This window comes from Rhinolophus sinicus, chromosome 6 (assembly GCF_057876585.1).
Source record: "Rhinolophus sinicus isolate RSI-liver-muscle chromosome 6, RSI-T2T, whole genome shotgun sequence".
Lineage (NCBI taxonomy): Eukaryota > Metazoa > Chordata > Mammalia > Chiroptera > Rhinolophidae > Rhinolophus > Rhinolophus sinicus.
This window is the reverse complement of record NC_142506.1, coordinates 25797942-25816058: the sequence shown is the minus strand read 5'-3', so window position 1 is coordinate 25816058 and position 18117 is coordinate 25797942. Positions and strand designations below refer to the sequence as shown.

Here is an 18117-nt window from a genome sequence, read left to right as displayed (position 1 = left end):
AAACTTTTATTTTTCTCCAGAAGTCTGAATTAATTTCGTTGTGGCGCAGCTTCTACATCGCATTAACCCAACTTTCCTCCGCTTTCCTCCGTTTCTTTGGCGAGAACCTGAAATCTGGGGTGCCCGAAAGAGGGAGCCCGGAATCCGGACAGCCTCGGGCTCAGTTCCGGCGAAACCCGCGGGTGCCTGCGAGGGAGGCGCCGTTTCCCCCCCGGTTTGGGTGCAGAGTGGGGGCACAGACCTAGCGGGACGCGCGTTCTGGTACCGGACCCCCGAGCAGGGGGCTGGGGGCTGGGGGTGTCGCTTTAAGTCCTAGCCTAGGCTTCCATAAGATCTATTTTTAGCGGCGCCCCCCTTCCCCAACCTCCAGCGTGGTAGACTCTGGCCAGCAGCAGCGGCTCGGCGGCTCCTTAGGGCCTCCCCCGCCGATGCTGGCTCTTGGTATCGTCCACGCGGGCAGGCCGGGGAACTGAGCATGTCTGGAAGCGCTCGGCGGCCTCGGCGGCGGCGGGGGCAGAGCTGGGCTGCGTCAGCCTGAGCCCATTCACCGCGCGGCCGCAGGAGCGCAGCGCCAGCGCCGCGCCGCCCAGCCCCGCCGAGAGGGGCGCACTCGCCGTCGCGGGGCCCTCCGCCGCTCTCCGTAGCCCCCTCCTGGCGACCCGCAAGTAAGTTTGTGAGGCGGTGGGGCGAGGTCTTGGAGCCCCGGAGAACTCAGGTTAGCAGGCGGGAGGCGCGGCTAGCGCCCGGGAGAGCTGGCTGGCTGGCTGCTGTCCCCTGTGCCTGGCGCCTCGGCGAGCTTCTTGGCCAATTTGAAAGCGGTGGCCACCGGGATCTGGAGCAGAGGGGACCGGCAAAGCAGGACTGAAATGGCTTTGGCGGGGGTCGAGGGGGACGACTTGGAGAGAGTGAAGGATCGCGCGGCGAGAGAGGACTCGGCAGGCCGGGAGCGGGCTGGTGCGGGATGGGGAGACCGGGATGGGGATGCGGGCGCCCTGCCGCGAACAGCCGCAGAGGGAAGCGGGGTGTCTCCGCGGGGTAGGGTGGGAGCCGCGTGAGACCTCAATATGGGGAGGGGGATACAGTAGAGCGTGACCATGTCCTGGCTGGAGTGGCAGGAGGGAAGATGGATGGAAAGTGGGGCGTGTGGAAAGCGGATTTGAACGGGAGCAAGGGACGCCGGTGGAAGGGACAGTGGGCTTCGGAAAACGAGTGGACTCGGATAATTTGGGGAATCAGTACCAGGTCAGGGTGATATAATGATGGAGAGAGGCAGCCTTGAATCGAGGTCTTCGGAAGGAGCACACGAGGGCACATGTTGGTAACCGGCTGGAGAGAGGATGGGTGCAGAAAGTGGCCTGTAAGGGCCAGCCGGAAAATCGCTGAGGGATTTGGGAAGGAACGGAGCGGTGCGGAAACCGGGCAGGGGCACGGCTGCTGGGGGGTCCGAAAGGCTCAGGAAAGGGTTGGAGGCGACGTGCGGCCCCCTGAGTAGTGACTTAGTAGCGGTTCTCAGATTCACTTGCACCCCAAGCTCCTTTTCCATCTCCTGCCTGGCTTGGTCGCCGGGAGGTTCGCCCTAGGCAAGCTTGTGGGAGATTTGGAATGATAAGGCAGCGGGGAAGGTAGTTACTGGGCAGCTGCCGGGGCTTCAGTAAGTGGTTCCCGGCACACTCCGGGTGCAATGTAGGGTCTAAATGTGGGTGTTTTCAGCTGGGCAAGGGGAGTAGTGTCTGTTCTAGGCGACGAGTCCGTGGTCTCTCCCGGGAGGTGCGGTGTTTGGGGCTGGGAAGTCAGGCAGAAGTCTGCAGCGCGCAACTCGCGGCGGGGCGTGTGAGTGTGCGAGTGTGCGCGCGCGTGTGTGCGTATTGCCGGCCCGGGATCTGGTGTGTTGCTGCAGTCTGTCTCCATGACGAGGAGATCCAGGGCTGCACAGGAGGCACGGGGAGGGGATTAAGGGAAACGTGCTTTCCTACCTCTCTTCTACCTCCTTTTCCCAGGGTCACATTCTTCGCTCGTCCAATGATACTCCTTTCTAACCTCTCCCTGGCCCCCGCACACACCAAACCCAACGCCAGTCTTGTCCTTCCTCTGCCAGAGGAAATCCTAGGGGTCCCGGCAGTCTGACGGGCCCCGGAATCCACGGGTCCTTCTCTGGGGCGTCGCTCCGGGGGTCGGCAGTTCACTCTGCTGCCCCTGCAGGTTGACGCGGTGATGTTGCCCCACGGACTCGGGAAGCGCGATGGCTCCAAATGGCCAGTGGGGAGGGTACGCCTGGCAGAGTGACTAGCACGGATTCTCAGGAAGGGGGTCTCCCCCGAGTTCTCCCACACGTAAATGTAATTTAAAAAGGAAAAGACCAGATTAGTAGAATAAACAAGCACCTAGGGCAATAAGCTTTATGCAGAAAGCGTCTCTGACAAGGAAAGATTTCACCCATCCACCGCCGGAAGGGAAGAAGCTTTTGCATACTGGATGGAAAACTGGAGGGCGGCGGGGAGGAGCGGGAGTTGTCACCAAGTCTCAGGCTTCTCAGACTCCATCCGGCTTACGATGTTGTGCTCGGTGCCATATTTTAAGCGAGACTTTACCAGATACAGGGAAATGAGGATGAAGGCAACTCGAAACCTGTGCCGTATATAGAAGAACTCAAAGAAGGGATAGGAGAACTGTACCTGCTCTCTGCAGATATCTAAGAGGGCTCTGAGGTTGTGAGTGTGTAACCATCAGAAATAGTTCTGGACATCCAAAAGACAGGAGGGTGACTCAGATGAAGGGCAGTGAAAACTTTAAAAAGTGATGAGGACCATGGCAGGGGTTGTCTTGCAGGGTGATCACTGATCACCCAGGGCAGAGGGACGCAGCAGAAAGGACGGAAAACTTTTAATGGCCAGGACACGCCCTCTTATTCTATGTAACACTGGCTGGCCCAGCTTCTAGTATGGTAACTATTGAAATGTACCTTTGGAACATGGCCATGCTTCTGAACATCTGTAAGGTGGAAAGTTTGAATAAAAAGGCTTTCGTGTCATTTTCTGCTTCTATTAATGTGTTTTTCCCCATTGATTATTATTATTAGAATATGTGGTAAAGGTAAAATAAATTATTTTAGCCATTCTGTTCCCCCCAAAAGTGCTGTTTGAATAAAACAATCTTATATGTTTGCCTATTTCTTTTTTTGGGGGGGGCATGTCAAGGAGGAGGGATTGTTTGGGCAAATTGTTTAGGGTGTCAAATAAAGGTAGAGTTAGGCGCCTGAAGCTGTATGAGTGAGTGGAGGTAAAGGGTAATTATAGAATGCTAAACTTCATGTGAAATGAGAAAATCCTCCTCTCCCCACCCTTCGCCTCCTGCATTGGAAATACAAAGTATTATAGTCCTAGTCATCAGATGCCTAATTTGACAGTTTTCCTAGAGGATTATTCCTAAACCTAGGTATGCCTTAGGAAATAGTCAGTGGCCTCTCTTCTGCTCTAAAGTAAAGGCATTTAAAAAAAGTGGTGAAATGGCTTGATGAGGCAGAATAATGACGGATAGACATGTTAGTCAAAGTGGAGGAGACATCACTTTCTTACCTCCGGTATCTTACTGATAGTCTTAGTGGTTCTCAGTGGGGTGATTTTGACCCCCAGGGAACACTGGCAATGTCTGGAGAAGGTTTTGGGTTGTCACAACTTGGGGGAAGGGCTGCTCTGGCGTCCTTTAGGCAGAGACCAGGGATGTTGCTAACATTTTACAAGGCACTGAATAGTCCCCCACAACCAAGGATTATCTGGCCCCAAATGGCAGGAGTGCTGAAGTTGAGAAATCCTGGCTTAGAACGAAGAAATGATTAGAATTAAAAGCAACTCCTGTTAGGACGCTTTCAAATATTCCTATTGGAAGACTATCTTGAAGATCAGGAGTAGTTAAGAGACTTTCTTTGCAAAATAGCCCTGTGTTCAAAAACACTTGTTTTAAGGAAATTAAAGATGTTTTAGCAGAATGTCTTTTCAGCCTTCCAAAAAACAAAACAAACCTGAAATATATTGGAAATGTCTAAAATGACAGATTTTATAGGACGCATGTGAACTGAGTAAACATTTTTGATGAAAAGTTAAAACTGTTCAGCTTCAGTATTTTTCACTGAACTACTTTGGTAATTGCTTTTTAAAATACATAGTTTTAAGTATAATTAGTTTTTAAATAATAATTAATTTTAAAAATTATACCTACCGTGGTTCCCCGAAAATAAGACCTAGCCGGACCATCAGCTCTAATGTGTCTTTTGGAGCAAAAATTAATATAAGACCTGGTATTATATATTATACCTGATATTATATTACATTATACCCAGTCTTATGTAATACCCGGTATTATGTTATGCTATGTTATGTTACATTATATTATGTTATGTTATGTTATGTTATGTTATGTTATGTTATGTTATACCAGGTCTTATGTTAAAATAAGACCAGGTGTTATATTAATTTTTGCTCCAAAAGACGCATTAGAGCTGATGGTCCGGCTAGGTCTTATTTTCGGGAAAACACGGTAGTAAGTTCATTCTTCACATAGTGAGAGATTAAACCGAATCAGAAAAAGAACTTTGATGAATATTTATTAGAAGCCTCATGAAATGTTCCAAAATGAAACCTTAGTATTTGTAGACATCTATGCAGGAAGGTAAGAATCCCGTATAATTTTCATGTATTTAGTTTCAATTTTAAATCAACAGCATGGCATGTATTGAGAAACAACCCTTTCTAGCCTGTAGTACAATACTCTGCCTGGAGAGGAGGTACACTAGCTTATATCCTTAAATGTAATACGATCAGGGAACTGTTCTAATATCAATTGTATGTAGCAATTGAAGCACTTACTAGGTAAAGCTTTGTCATCACACTGAGGCCTAGTTGAAACTAGAGATTTGGTCAGTGTTTCTGCCCTCTCAGCGTTTCCCCGTCTTGTTAGTTGGTTTCAGAATTCTTTCTTCAGGCATCATCATTAGGGCTGCTGACTTCCCTTCTTGTTCTAATAACCATTCCCTCTATCCTTGGCCATCACTGTCCCTCAGGAATTCTCATAGCAGGAGAGACTTCATACTGCTAAGTCCCTTAGGCACCCAGTAACCTCTCCTTTTCTCCTGTGTATACAGACAGCTTTCTCCTGCTTCCAAGTGGAACAAATTTGTGTCTCTCTTGGAAAAAGGCAGTAGGAAAGCCCTTGTTTTCCACAACGGCAACCTCAGTTTCTCTGCTTGCATCTTTGAATTGCTTTGTTCAATTGCCTATTCTTGCTGTCAGGAAGGCTTTGTCTTTCCCAAGGAATAGTGAAAGAACAGAAAAACAGAACTTCAGCTGGAGCAACACTGGTGTTGATAGAGCACCTATCACTGGACTATGTGAAAGCTCAAGAATATGACTTGAACCAACGAGAATCATATTTTATAAGTTCAAGCATTTGCAAATTGAAAAGTAGCAATTTCTGGTAATTCTATGCTTAGTTTTGTGTGTTTTTTTTGTTTGTTTTTTTTTTGGAGGAATCTCCATGCTGTTTTCCATAGTGGCTGTACCAATTTACATTCCCATCAGCAATCCCTCTTCTGGGTATCTACACCAAAACATCTGAAAACATTTATCCATAAAGTTATAAGTAGCCCTATGTTCACTGCAGCATTTTTCATGGTGGCCCAGACATGGAAACAACCGAAATGTGCTTTGATAGATGATAGGATAAAGAAAGTGTGGAATACTTTGGAAGTGTGGAATACTATGGAATATTACTCATCCATTAGAAAAGATGAAATACTGCCATTTGTGACAGCATGGACGGATCTTGAAATTATCATGCTAAGTGAAAAAAGTCAGAAAAAGTCGAGAACCATATGATTTCACTACTCATATGTGAGATATAAAACTGAAAGCAACAAAGGAACAAGACAAACAAAAACTTATAGACGCAACAGCTTAGTGGTAACCAGATGGTAAAGGGGGCAGGGAGGTAGGGAAGGGTAAAGGGGGTCAATATATGGTGATGGAAGGAGAATTGACTTTGGGTGGCAAACACACAATGCAATATACAGATGATGTATTATAGAATTGTACACTTGAAACCTATATAATTTTATTAACTCACGTTACCCCAATTAATTTAAAAATAAAGTCATGAAAAACAAAAAAAAAATCCATGTAATATATATTTTAATACATGTCTATGTGCCGAAAAAATAGTAACAGTTTCTGTTCTAGGCACTGGGACTCTTGAATTTGCCAGGCCCGAGCTGTCTTGTGCATTGCAACTAGTTTGCAAAACCAAATTCTCATTCAGAGATTATACATTTATTCCATGTCTGGCTCTAGAAGTCTATCTGTAAAAAGAGATACAAGACAGATAATTCATTTTCATGAAATTTGGAGCAGTTATATAGCCTGATTCCTGAAAAATACTTCCAAATACAAGTGGTGAAATGCAGAAGGCAGAAGAAACCATTTGGGGGAATAGTTACGTGGATTTCTCTATTAACTAGACAAGGAGGGAGTGAGCAATTTGAGGTGAAAGGGGACAGTTCTTGTTTCTCTTTTCCTTTCTTTAGGAAATGGTTATTGATTTTGTTTGACATCTGAACAGGAGAGATGGTTTCCTTCCCTGCTGTTGTTACTTGTTGAATGGATGTGTTCCCTTTTCCACGTCTGATAGACATGGAGTGGAAGGCAGTGAGTGGGTCGGTTGGTACTGATGGTTAGAGAGAAGGAGAATTGCAAATCAGTTCTGTCCTAGTAATGTTTGCAACAGAGGCTTTCAACACGTAGTTTTTAAGATTGATCATACCATGTCATTATTTTGAGACTACTCGATCACAGAACTGATCATTTTTGCTGTTCTGAGTACTAGGTAATTCCTGTGTTTTAATATATCAGAGTATCCTTCTTGGGGGGAAATGAAATAATATGGTGGCTCCTCTTACCTATAAATAAACTTGCTGGTCACTGTGGCATGTAAATTATTGTCCCTGCTAGAAGAAGAGTGCTGCTGAGGGGAGGGAATTTTATCAAACCCTGTATGTTGTCCTTGCTGAATTCAAGAACAAGAACAACAAAGGCAAAGTTTTGAAATGTATGCTGTAGCAAAGAGTTTCTGGTGTTTATTTCATTTGAGCTGATTATTGCTAAGGAAGAGCAATAGCAGTGCAGGGAAAAGGCAGTCTTGCCTGTGGAAGGTTTTACTTTTGTGTAAAAATGTTTATTCATCTTAAGAAACAAATAACCCAGAACATTTCCTTGAGGCTTTCAGCATTCTTTAATACATAGTGCATCTCTTCTATCTTTGGAAGATTCATTATGCGATGTCATTTGGAATCTGAATACTGGGTTAGATTGGCTGATGCAGTCTCTTCTGATTTTTTCGGTTTAGAGCTGTCTCTGTCCTCTTAAAGAAGGTGGAAGAAATGGGAGCACCGTTTTTGGTGCTGACAGCAGCCCGTTTTACATGGATATGCATGTTACTTGACATTGGTCTGGGGCCCTCAGTGAACAAAACATAGATCTCAGTCTTCTGGATTATGAAGCCTGATTTTAATGATGTCAACATAAAGTAGTGTTGTGATCAGACTTAAAAATCAATCGATGTGTTGGGAAAATGGGGATTGATGAGCCAGAACACTAACCACCCATTACAAGGAAAGAGCTACAGCAGTTTAGGGAGGATCAAGAGCTTTGCAGTGAAATCTGGAACTCTTACTTAGTAGTTTTGTGATGTTGGATGAGGTTTTTTGTTTGTTGGTTTGTTTTTAACTTTATGAGGTCCAATTTCCTCTTCTTTAAAATAGAGATAATATTTTTTCCTATCTATTTCATTATAGGATTAGAGGAAATGTTTTCAAAACAGAGATGGCTATTAAACACTGGTGGTGCTTATATGTTCTTCTAGTGCTAGAATTTAAATGGTTACTGTCCAAGAAGGGGGACTAGAAGAATGGAGTCAGAAGGGCCATTGGTTAGCAAATTGAGATGGAAAAGGGCCATAGAGGTGGATCCTAGGTTAGGAAGGAATTTGGGAGGTTGATATAGTCTGATGTCCTCTTCTGACTGATAAAATCTTAGAGATTTAGGATTATGAACTGATTTGCCCAAGGTCACCAGTCACTCTGCTTTATTGAAGCTGAGTCTGCATTTTTTCAGTCTCCATCCAGACTTTTTCCATCTGAAGAGCACACTTATTTTCTTATTGTTTCTTCTATTTATTTAAAAATGCTTATTCACCTCAAGTTGTTATATTCCAGGCCTTCTATAGGCAAAAACAAGTCATCAATGGAATTTGTATAGGAGTTCAACTTAGGTGTTCACTTGAATGATCAAAATGGTCAAGCGCAACTTAATTTTTTCATAATTGGGGTGAACATAAGTAGGGTTTTAGGTAAAGGTATCTAAAAAAAAAAAAAAATGCCACTATGACTAATGTCCTTTAACTGGGTTATATCTACTAATGATCAGAAAATTAGAGATTGGTCCTTGTTTGTAATTCTGTTGCTAAGTTAGTAGTTTTGTTTTAAATCAATTCAGTGCTATTGCCATTGTGGTTTTCTTGAAGAGTTGGAGAGTCCATAAAAGTGTAAAAACCTGTATATGTTAGTGGTACTTTGCGAATTATGAAGTATATTATGTATGCTGTCTTATTTGTAACTTAGCTGCAGATATGTAATCAACTACAGTAATGAAGAGTTACAATTGGCAGCCAGGGAGATGGCACCTTTGAAAGAACATTCCCTTTAGAATCAGACCAACTTGAATTTAAATTTCCGTTTTTTAGTAAGCAGCTGTGAAAACTTGGGCAAATTACTTGACTTTGCAGCTTCTCTTACGAGTATCTTTTGAGAATCACACCCACCAGATTATGGGTGTGATTCTTGTGGTGATTAAGTGAGATGGTAAGTAAAGATTTAGCGTGATGCCTGGCACCCTTCTTTGTCCTTGCACACTTTTAATACTATCACACTTTAGCTGCACCATTGAAAGTGATCATTTATACTTGAATCAGTTCAGACTCTTTCACTGTCAACAATCAGAAAATCCGATTTCAAGTGGCATGAGTTAAAAAAAGAATAAAAGAGTCTTTATGACTGTGTAACTGAGTAGAGGAGGGAACTATAGCTCCAGGTAGGACCTGATTTAATGCTCAAACCGTGTGACCAGTGCCTTGTTTTCCCATTGCAGTTTCTTAGCTGCACTTCCTAAGTATTGGCTCCATTCTCGACAGGCTCTCTCCTCGGGATTCTAAGATGGCTGCCTGAAGCTTGCAGTTCTTCATAATCCCCAGGTTCAAATCTAATGAATGGAGAGTGTTTCCAAAGTTCTTGCTGAAGAAAGAGGAAGCTGCTCTTTTGAGAAATTCCAGCAAATGTCCCCCTCACATCCTTCGGGCTCTAATCAAGTAAACAGCCTATTCTTCCACTCACGGTGGCCTGAAGGACGATACATCCTGGTTGGGAAGTGTGTGTTCCTGGGGGAAGATGGAGGATTGTTTTGGGGAGAAAGGAGGGTTGTATGATAGGCAGATAAACGAAAAGGGGCCTCCGTAGCACTTGTGTTATTGTTTGTCCCCTCCAAAAAACGATGTTGGAGTCATGGGTAAAGTCTAGAGAATTCTTTCTTCTCCATTACTGAATGTATCTTTCTAGTGATTGATCGGAATCTTCATGATTAAATGAAACCAATGCGCGTTGTCTCTCTTCCTTCAGTATACATCATTAGACTGGCTGGGTAGACACTGGGATTCATGTTTTATTACAAATAAATGTTTGTTAAAAGAGCACATTAGTACATTTTCTTACATTGGACACTTGGTTGTTGGATCACTATTTTCTCAAAAATGTCAGGAATAGCTGTCATTATATAAGTTATTATTATTTAATGTCCAATGATTTATTCCTTGGCTCATAGATGACCTACCTGGCTTCTGGCCTCACATCCGCAGACCAAATTGTGATGGACTTCAAGGTTGCTAAGATTAATGCAACAAACAAGTCTTTGCAAACTGCTACGCGTGGGCAGCTAACAACATATTCTGGAAAGGTTAATTTGTTAAATCTTTATATTTATTTAAGAATTCTACAATCCTCATTGGGGTTGTTATACAGAAGTCTCCTAAAAGCAGTTGTTTTCTAAGATAAAATGTGGTCTTACATTGTGAATTAATGGACTAAGGATTCATTTGTTTTAAACTTTTTATATAGTTCGCATTGGCAAGGTGTCACAAGCACATATTACACATTTAGCAGAAAAATGTTAACAGCCATGATAAAGGGCTTTGAGCAAAAAATGTTTTCTCCTGTTTTCATTCATTTAAATCATTTAGTAATATAAATAAATATAAGTGCCTTATTTTAAAATGTTTCAGAATGAGAAAATAAAGTTAACATATCCTTGGATTTTTAAAACTAGCTTTCAGGCTACTGTAAAATCTACTTGTGATGAGTAAGGTGAGTATGTCAGGCTAGCAATTGGTTTTTCATAGTTTCCAAAATGAAGGAAAACAATATTGATCACAATGCAGTTAAAGAGTGTAAAACTATAGGAATCAGCAGGACATTCCTTACCTGTTAGATCTGTTTAGAGCTTAGATTCTTAAGAGGGCCGAGGAAGTTTAAAGGACCCCTTTTATACTACTGAGATCTTCACTGTTTACCAGCATGTTTTAAAATTTTCAAATGAGCAATCGCACTGGTGAGTGTACAACAGAGGAAGAGTAAGATACCATTTTTAATTATCTGAACTATACGATGAACGACCAAGAAGGAAAAATAACCATTCTGGCACTACGGACATATTCAGGAGTTGTAGGAAAATCTAGGGAGATTTCACTTTAACATAACCTTATAGACAGAGCTGCTGATTATGTTATTTATTAAGAGACCTGTGTTTCATTGCCAGGCACACATCTGTCTGTCATGAAATAGTATGGGGAGATTTTTTTGGGGTGGTATTGCAGTTATCAAAGTTCCTTAACTGAATTAAATAGAAACTCATTCTGGTTAATTGAAGCAGAAAGGAAGTCATTGGGTGGTTAAGGAGGAGTTCATGGAATTGAAGGAAAGGCTGAAGAATAAGGCCTTGGAAAGGATAGCCCACTGGTGGGATGAATCAACTCTAGTGTTTTCCATCATTGTGTGACTGTGCTCAAGACTTAGAATTGAGAGAGAAGGAGAGGAGGGGGGGAGAAAGGAAGGAAGGGAGGGAGGAAGGAAGGAAAGAAGGAAGGAAAAAAGGAAAGGAGGAAGGAGTGTATTCTGAGGAAGAACAGTGTATCTTGATTGACAGCCCACCTACACTGTGTTTAAAGAGTCCAAGGAGTTACCCCAAGGCATAATCTATAATCTGCTGCTACTGGAAGAAGGGGAATAGATGATACTGTGCAGGCACACTCAACTAATGTCCACTACATAGATTCAGGATGGAGAAATTTGCTTCAGTGGTGATGAATCACTAGAAAGAAAGAAGAAAAAGAAAACCCTAATTGTATTGTCCAAACAGTATCTATACAGAAGGCAGAAACACTATTAGTTTCCTAAGGCTGCCCTAACAAATTATCACAAACTGGGTTGCTTAAGGCAACAAATTTATTCTCAATTCTGGAGGCTAGAAGTCTGAAATCAAGGTATTTGCAGGGCCATTCTCTCTTTGTAGACTCTAGGGGGAGGAATTTCTTCCATGCTTTTCTCGTAGCTTCTGGTGCTGCCATGAATCCTGGGTATTCCTTGGTTTATAGATGCATCACTCCAATCTCTGCCTCCATCATCACATGACATTCATTCTCCCCTGTGACTCTGACTTTGTGTCTTCTAAGGACACCAGTCATTTTGGATTCAGGGTCTACCTTATTTCACTAAGACCTCATCTTAATGTAAGCAATTACATCTATGATGACCCAATTTCCTAACAAGGTCACAATGCCGAGGTTCCAGGAAGGACATGAAATTTGGGGAGACATGGTCCAAGCCAGTGCAAGTGTGATGTGGATAAAACCAACAACAAGCACATAGCTAGCTCTAAAGAGTAGGGGAGGGTAATTTCCTGTTATTCTGTGTTATAAAACTATATCCGAAGTATCATGCCTGGTTTTAGGTGCCCCTTTCAGATGACCATGTGTCCACTAGAGAACTAGTGGAAAAACAATTTGCTCTTTAAGAACAGTTTAAGAAACAAAAAACAAAACTGTGGACGATAAACTTGGCAAAGATGAGTATAAGATAAACACAGTATGAGCCTCCAAATGTCAAAGGGTATATAGTCTTTGTTGCTTATTTGGAAAGAACTAGAACCTAGGGCTGGAAGTTTCGGGGAAGTCGATTTTTTTCTCACTATAAGCAAGAACGTTAATGTGATCCGGGACAAGAATGAGCTTCCTTGAGAATCAGTGAGAGCCCCATCTCTGGAAGAACTCGGCGGAAGCTAGATTGGTATTTATCATGCGTGGTGGAGAAGAGATTTCTGAATGTGAAGAGAGCTTAAATTAGATGACTGTATAAAGTTCCATGTTCAGGATTATGTTCTAGGAATACATAGGACACTAGTGACCCCCAAAACATCTATTGAGCATCCAGCACAGTATTATATGCTGGTAGAAATAGAAGAAAACCTGGCAGACATAGTCTCTAGCTATTGCATAGATAAATATTGCAGAAGTATATTATAATAGTGAAGAACAATCTAGGATTCGGCATCGTATCCGGCACAAAGCACAAAATCAATAACTATATCTTGAATTTATTTTGAATTAGTGTCCTTTATAAATATATATTCACGTTGTTTACCTGGAGTACTTACCTGTTCATTGTCAGCCCTGTCATATTCATTCACCTGTTTCTTCATAGTCTGGTTATCTGGGATTACTTCGCTTAAATATCGTTCCTCTCTTTGTTTCATTTTTACCATCTTAAAAATAGGGTTGGAGGTGGGGGGTAATTTTTCTCCTTAATTTATTTTCTCCTCTAGGCTGTATTTGCCAGCAAGGTAGCCCCAAAACTCTGAAGTTCGTGTATTAATGTGAATGAGGGAACTTTGACTTAAGCAGTGTTTCTCCAAGTGTGAGACACTATGACTGATTTTATGCAAGGTGACTATGGGGGGTATATGGATATGCATTGAATTTAATTGAAAGGACTTTGAATCAGTTCTCTTTCAATGTTTCTTATTAAGGCAAAGAAAGTTTCAGTCTGGTCCTAGTTTTTAGCACTTCTTCAATATCCATATAGCTCCCTTTTTAATAAAGAGTAGGCTTCAGATAGAAAGCTTTCAGAAATCCAATAAAACTTTTGTTTTCATGGTATTCATTCTTACTTCATCTTCTATTCATGGTAAGCGCTAGTTTCTATATAAAGTAATGACACAAAGCTTCCTTTAAAATTCATGCAGTTACATTTTAAAAAATGCTATGTTAAGATCAGGAAGGGACTACCATGTTTCCCTGAAAATAAGACACAGCCTGACCATCAATTCTAATGCATCTTTTGGAGCAAAAATTAATACAAGACCCGGTATTATATTATATTATATTATATTATATTATATTATATTATATTCGGTCTTATATTAAAATATGAACCGGTATTATATTATATTATATTATATTATATTATATTCCCGGTCTTATATTAATTTTTGCTCCAAAAGATGCATTAGAGGTGATTGGCCGGCTAGGTCTTATTTTCGGGGAAACACGGTATGTATATATGACTGAGACGTGGAAATTTCTGTATCAAAGTTCTGATAGTTCATATGTGTGGACTTTCTTCCTTGCTGTTTGTGGCTCTCCTTGACATTATCCACACCTGGAAGCAGCTATTCTGTGTAGGAGTCTTTGCTTCTCTCATTGGTTCAGATGTTGAACCAAATGGCCTAAATAAAGGGAAAATCGTGCATGGATACAATAGAATATTATTCATCCTTAAAGAGGAAGGACATTCTGACACATGCTACAACATGGATGAACCCTGAAGACATTATGTTAAGTAAAATAAGCCACTCATGAAAAGATAGTGTATGATTCTACTTTGATGATGTATCTTAAATAGTCAAATTCATGGAGATAGTAAGTAGAATGGTGGTTGTTAGGAGTTGGGGAAAGGGGAAATAGGGAGCTAATAAGGTTCAGAGTTTCAGCTTTGCAAGATGAAGTGTCTTCTGGAGATGGATGGTGGTGATGGTTGTGCAACAATGTAAATGGACTTACTGCCTGCCACTGAACTGCACACTTAAAAATGGGTAAGACAGTACATTTTGTTTTATATATGTTTTACCATAACTAAAAATAATAATAAAAGGATTTCAAAGAGCTAAAAAGAAGAAATCATTTAAAATCTTTAATAAATTCTTAAAAGTCAAGTGAGGGTTACATGATAGTTGAGAATAACTGGGAGTGCAGACACAAGGGAATCTGAACGCACTCACAGATTCTTTCCCATGGGCCTCTGCTCAGTGCTTACCAGAATGTGTGGGGCCAGGGAAGTGGACCAGAGAGAACCTGTCGGTTCCGAAGGTGTGCAGATAGTGAGAGGCTGGCCCTGGGAATAGGCATAAAATCCCACCTACAGCCCCAGAGTCTTCTCTCATGCAAAAGCCTTGAGCCAATGGGGGAGGGGCAGAAACCCCATTGGGCCCTGAATCCTGCCCTGAAATAAATCCCAGATCTGCAGCAGTTCTAGAGCATAATTTGGTTGACACAGGAAGAGGAGGGGCAGAAAAGTTGAGGAAAAGCCTGCCCAAGGCCCAGCTTCAGAGGGCATAAGACTGAGGACAGACCTGGAGAACTTAAAACATTTATAGCAGCTGTATTCATAATTGCCCTAGATTGGAAATAACCCAGAAGTCCATCAGTTGGAGAATGGGTAATCCAATTGCAGTAGCATTCCCACATTCCTGTGCTGGAGTTCTATTTGACAATAAAAAGGAACGAAAGGAAAGTTGCTGACCTCACTGCTGAGCCATTGATCACTGAGAATAACCATCAGGGAGGGAGCCATGAATATTTCATGAAAAACATGGCACTTTAGAAAATGCGAAGGCTCAGAAGTAGATCAAGACAATTATGTAGCAAGCAGGAGTAGCTTAGAGGAACTGATTATAAGGACAGAAGAGGCCCACAGGCCCTGATTTTTAAGAAAAAAAAAAATCCTATGTGTTACCGGGTTTTTTTGTTTTTTTTTCCATTTTTCCTGACACATAAAATATTACTGATTGATAAAGCATTTTATTTTTAAAACTCAGTCTATACATACACTTTTCCCTTACCCTAAACTCATGTCAAGTTTAATCATAGATTCTTCAAGATTAAAGGATTTTTAGGATTCATCTAATAGCCTTTAAAATAGGACTTTTTTAACCTGTAGTTCGCAGACATAGATAGAATTTAGTTAGCACACAAACTTGGATAGACAAAATGACATCTTTATTGTTACTTTCCTCATTCAAATTTAGCATCGTCCTTAATTATGGGTGTGGGTCACAAACCACAAGAGCATGAGCAGCACCTGTGGCTTTGTCACCAGTAAGTCACAGATAGTATCATATCACATTACAGTTGTTTGCAGATATTAAAAAAAAAAATCATTTATGTTCATCCCTACTTTGAAAGTATGGTGATTATTAGAACTGCTGACAATATTTTTATTTAAAATATTAGCAAAGAAACACATACACCATGTCACAAATTCATCCATTTAAAATTTGATAACTGTGTTTTCATTGTATTTAGTTTCCTTTGTAATCCTATGTATCTCTCGTGTGGGAGGTCATACACTTTAACAGACTCCCAGAGGCAGTCATAGCACCACAAATGGCTAAGAACCTCAAATATTTCTTGAACTCTCTGTAAGTTTCATTCAGTGCCCATGGCTTGGTCCACAAAGCCTGAGTTATTGAGTGTGTTGTAATTTACTGCACGTGTGGTTGATCTGCCGCATGCTAGCTGTGCCATTCCATAGGAAACATCGGTTCTAGCATCTTTCATGCCAATTGGTGAGAATAATGGGTATTTTTTTGAGAATCTGTCGATTCTCTGGCCTCTCTAAGAGGCCTCCCCTACAGTAGGGCCAATACATCCTTAGAAGTAAGGACCCCTGAGTCACACATTTTAACCTTTCCTATTCAGGGTGCCTAGGTTTTAGAGCAGCATCCCACATTCATGGCTCTGGGCCTCTGAACCCTTCGTGGGGAGATGGGCAACTTAAAAGAGGTCCTTCTGGTGGGTTTTACCTTACATGTTTGTGAGGATGTAAGAAGGACTGATGTCAAACTTCAGAGCTGTTGATCAGGGCGGTTCTTCTTTCAGTTTTGATTCTGTTCCCTGGTAGGCTAGGTGTGATTTAAATGAACACACCTCCCTTGCCATGATCTCTATATTCTTACTTTCATTGTCTTTTAAACTTTATTTATTCTAAATGCTATCATAACAGAGTGAAATGCCAGCAGTGGTTGTGGTCCACTGGAGATCCACCTGGACCCCTGAGAACGGGGAGGATTGCTTCCCCGTGGGTTATATTTTATAATTAGAAACCCATTCTGAAGATACATTTCCTAAATATCTCAGGATAGCTCATTTAATTTTTGACAGTCCTGATGAAGAGTTTTACCTGTTTTGGGGTAGAATTTGCTCTTGTATAACTTTTCAGTGACCTAGGTCTGGTCTGTAAAACCTCATCATTAGGAATTTCTTAAAGTTACTAAAATGCTCTCTCTTACTGTGCTTTCCTGATGCATCTATGGAATGAGGATTGTAGTGAAATCTGCCAAATTAAGAGAGATTTTGGCAGGAACATACTTACTGAGAAACATTAGTCTTAGGATCTTTCTGGACAAGGGACCTTGGCTTCTGTAAGGGTTCCAGTGTTCAAGTTCTGGTTATGTCCTGGTCTTTTGGTTCCATGTGTGTGTGGGGGGGCGGGGGGGTAGGGTGGAGGTTGGGGAATGAGACTTTGGTTCTGGATGCAGCCGGAAGACAAAGTTCTCTCCTCTGCGTATGCTTCGGCTGTGTGACTTGTGGTTTGGGTCTGCCGTCTCTGAAAAGCAACTCAGTATCTCGTAAAACAGGCCAGGGCCACTTTGAGCTGCTTTTGCAGTGACAGTACCTGGAAGGTGCTCTACAGACCACGCGACAGGGGTAGGAGGCTGTGCAGCAGAGGGACCTGAATTCCAGAAAGGAGGGGCTCCCTCAGTGGAGTGCTGCACGGGGCTGGAGTTGCAGGCAGGAGGAGAGGATGCTCCAGGCAGAGGAAGTAGCTTGGCACATGTGAGGAAATGAAAGAGGATCCCTGTGGCTGGGACAAGGGTGGGACCAAGTGGAGGTGGAAAGATAAGTCAGCATCAGGCCAGGCTGAGCGTTTTGGTCTTTGAAGCTGGGGTGGGGCAGGGACATGATCAACTATCCATTATTGCTACAGAGGTAACAGTATTAATTTTCCAAGAGAACAGATAACATTAAGTAAAATCAGGATGTGTGGCAACTTGAAAAAAAGTCTGCTATTTAAACACTGGACAAGACACATGTACCACAATACATATATACATATATATATTATACATGCTATTACAAATATTCCTTCACCACTGGGTAGAAAGCTTTTGGGTTCAGTGCCAGGATTAAATTACTTGTTTCTTTGAGGTTCTGAGCTGAGGGAATTCTAAACCGCTTGCCTTTGCCATTTGCCTTTGAAGACTTCTCCATAAAGTTTCCATTATAAAAGCGATTAACATTATCTTCAATCTTTAAAAAGGGGCTTTAAAATCAGCCAGCTATCTGCTTTCTGTTTTAGTTGCCATTGTTTACCTGTTTACTTAGACCTAATTATAAAAGGCTAGCGATACTATTACTATAATTGAACTGACTTGCAAGAAATCCCCTTTTTAGAGATGGTACTCACTGGTGCATTTAAATTTATAGAAAATAAATTCAAATTCTTCATTTGGTTATCAAATATGGGCCCTAGTAGTACTCAACACTGACGTCTATATGCCCCCTTCAGCCACTGCTCTAAATTCAAAATTCTTGCTGTCTTTATGTCATTTGAGTAAGAATGTAAAATACAGTTTTCCTTTCACGTATATACTTCTTGAAATGGCAATATCTTGTCTGCAAAGTAATCGAGCAGCC

The 18117-nt window shown here is 41.9% G+C and overlaps 1 protein-coding gene across 3 annotated transcripts in view; it reads left to right on the top strand.

Annotated features, from left to right (window-relative positions):
- The first annotated feature begins 462 nt into the window (after positions 1 to 462).
- The window catches only part of OXR1 (oxidation resistance 1), a 451782-nt gene continuing 434127 nt past the window's right edge, over positions 463 to 18117 (top strand). For 2 of the 3 annotated variants that reach the window (XM_019750589.3, XM_074316799.2), the window contains exon 1: positions 467 to 665. The gene's annotated coding sequence lies outside the window, so the exon portion shown is untranslated. Of the gene's footprint in view, positions 666 to 18117 lie in introns of all 3 variants that reach the window. The other variant, XM_019750593.3, reaches the window with a different exon arrangement.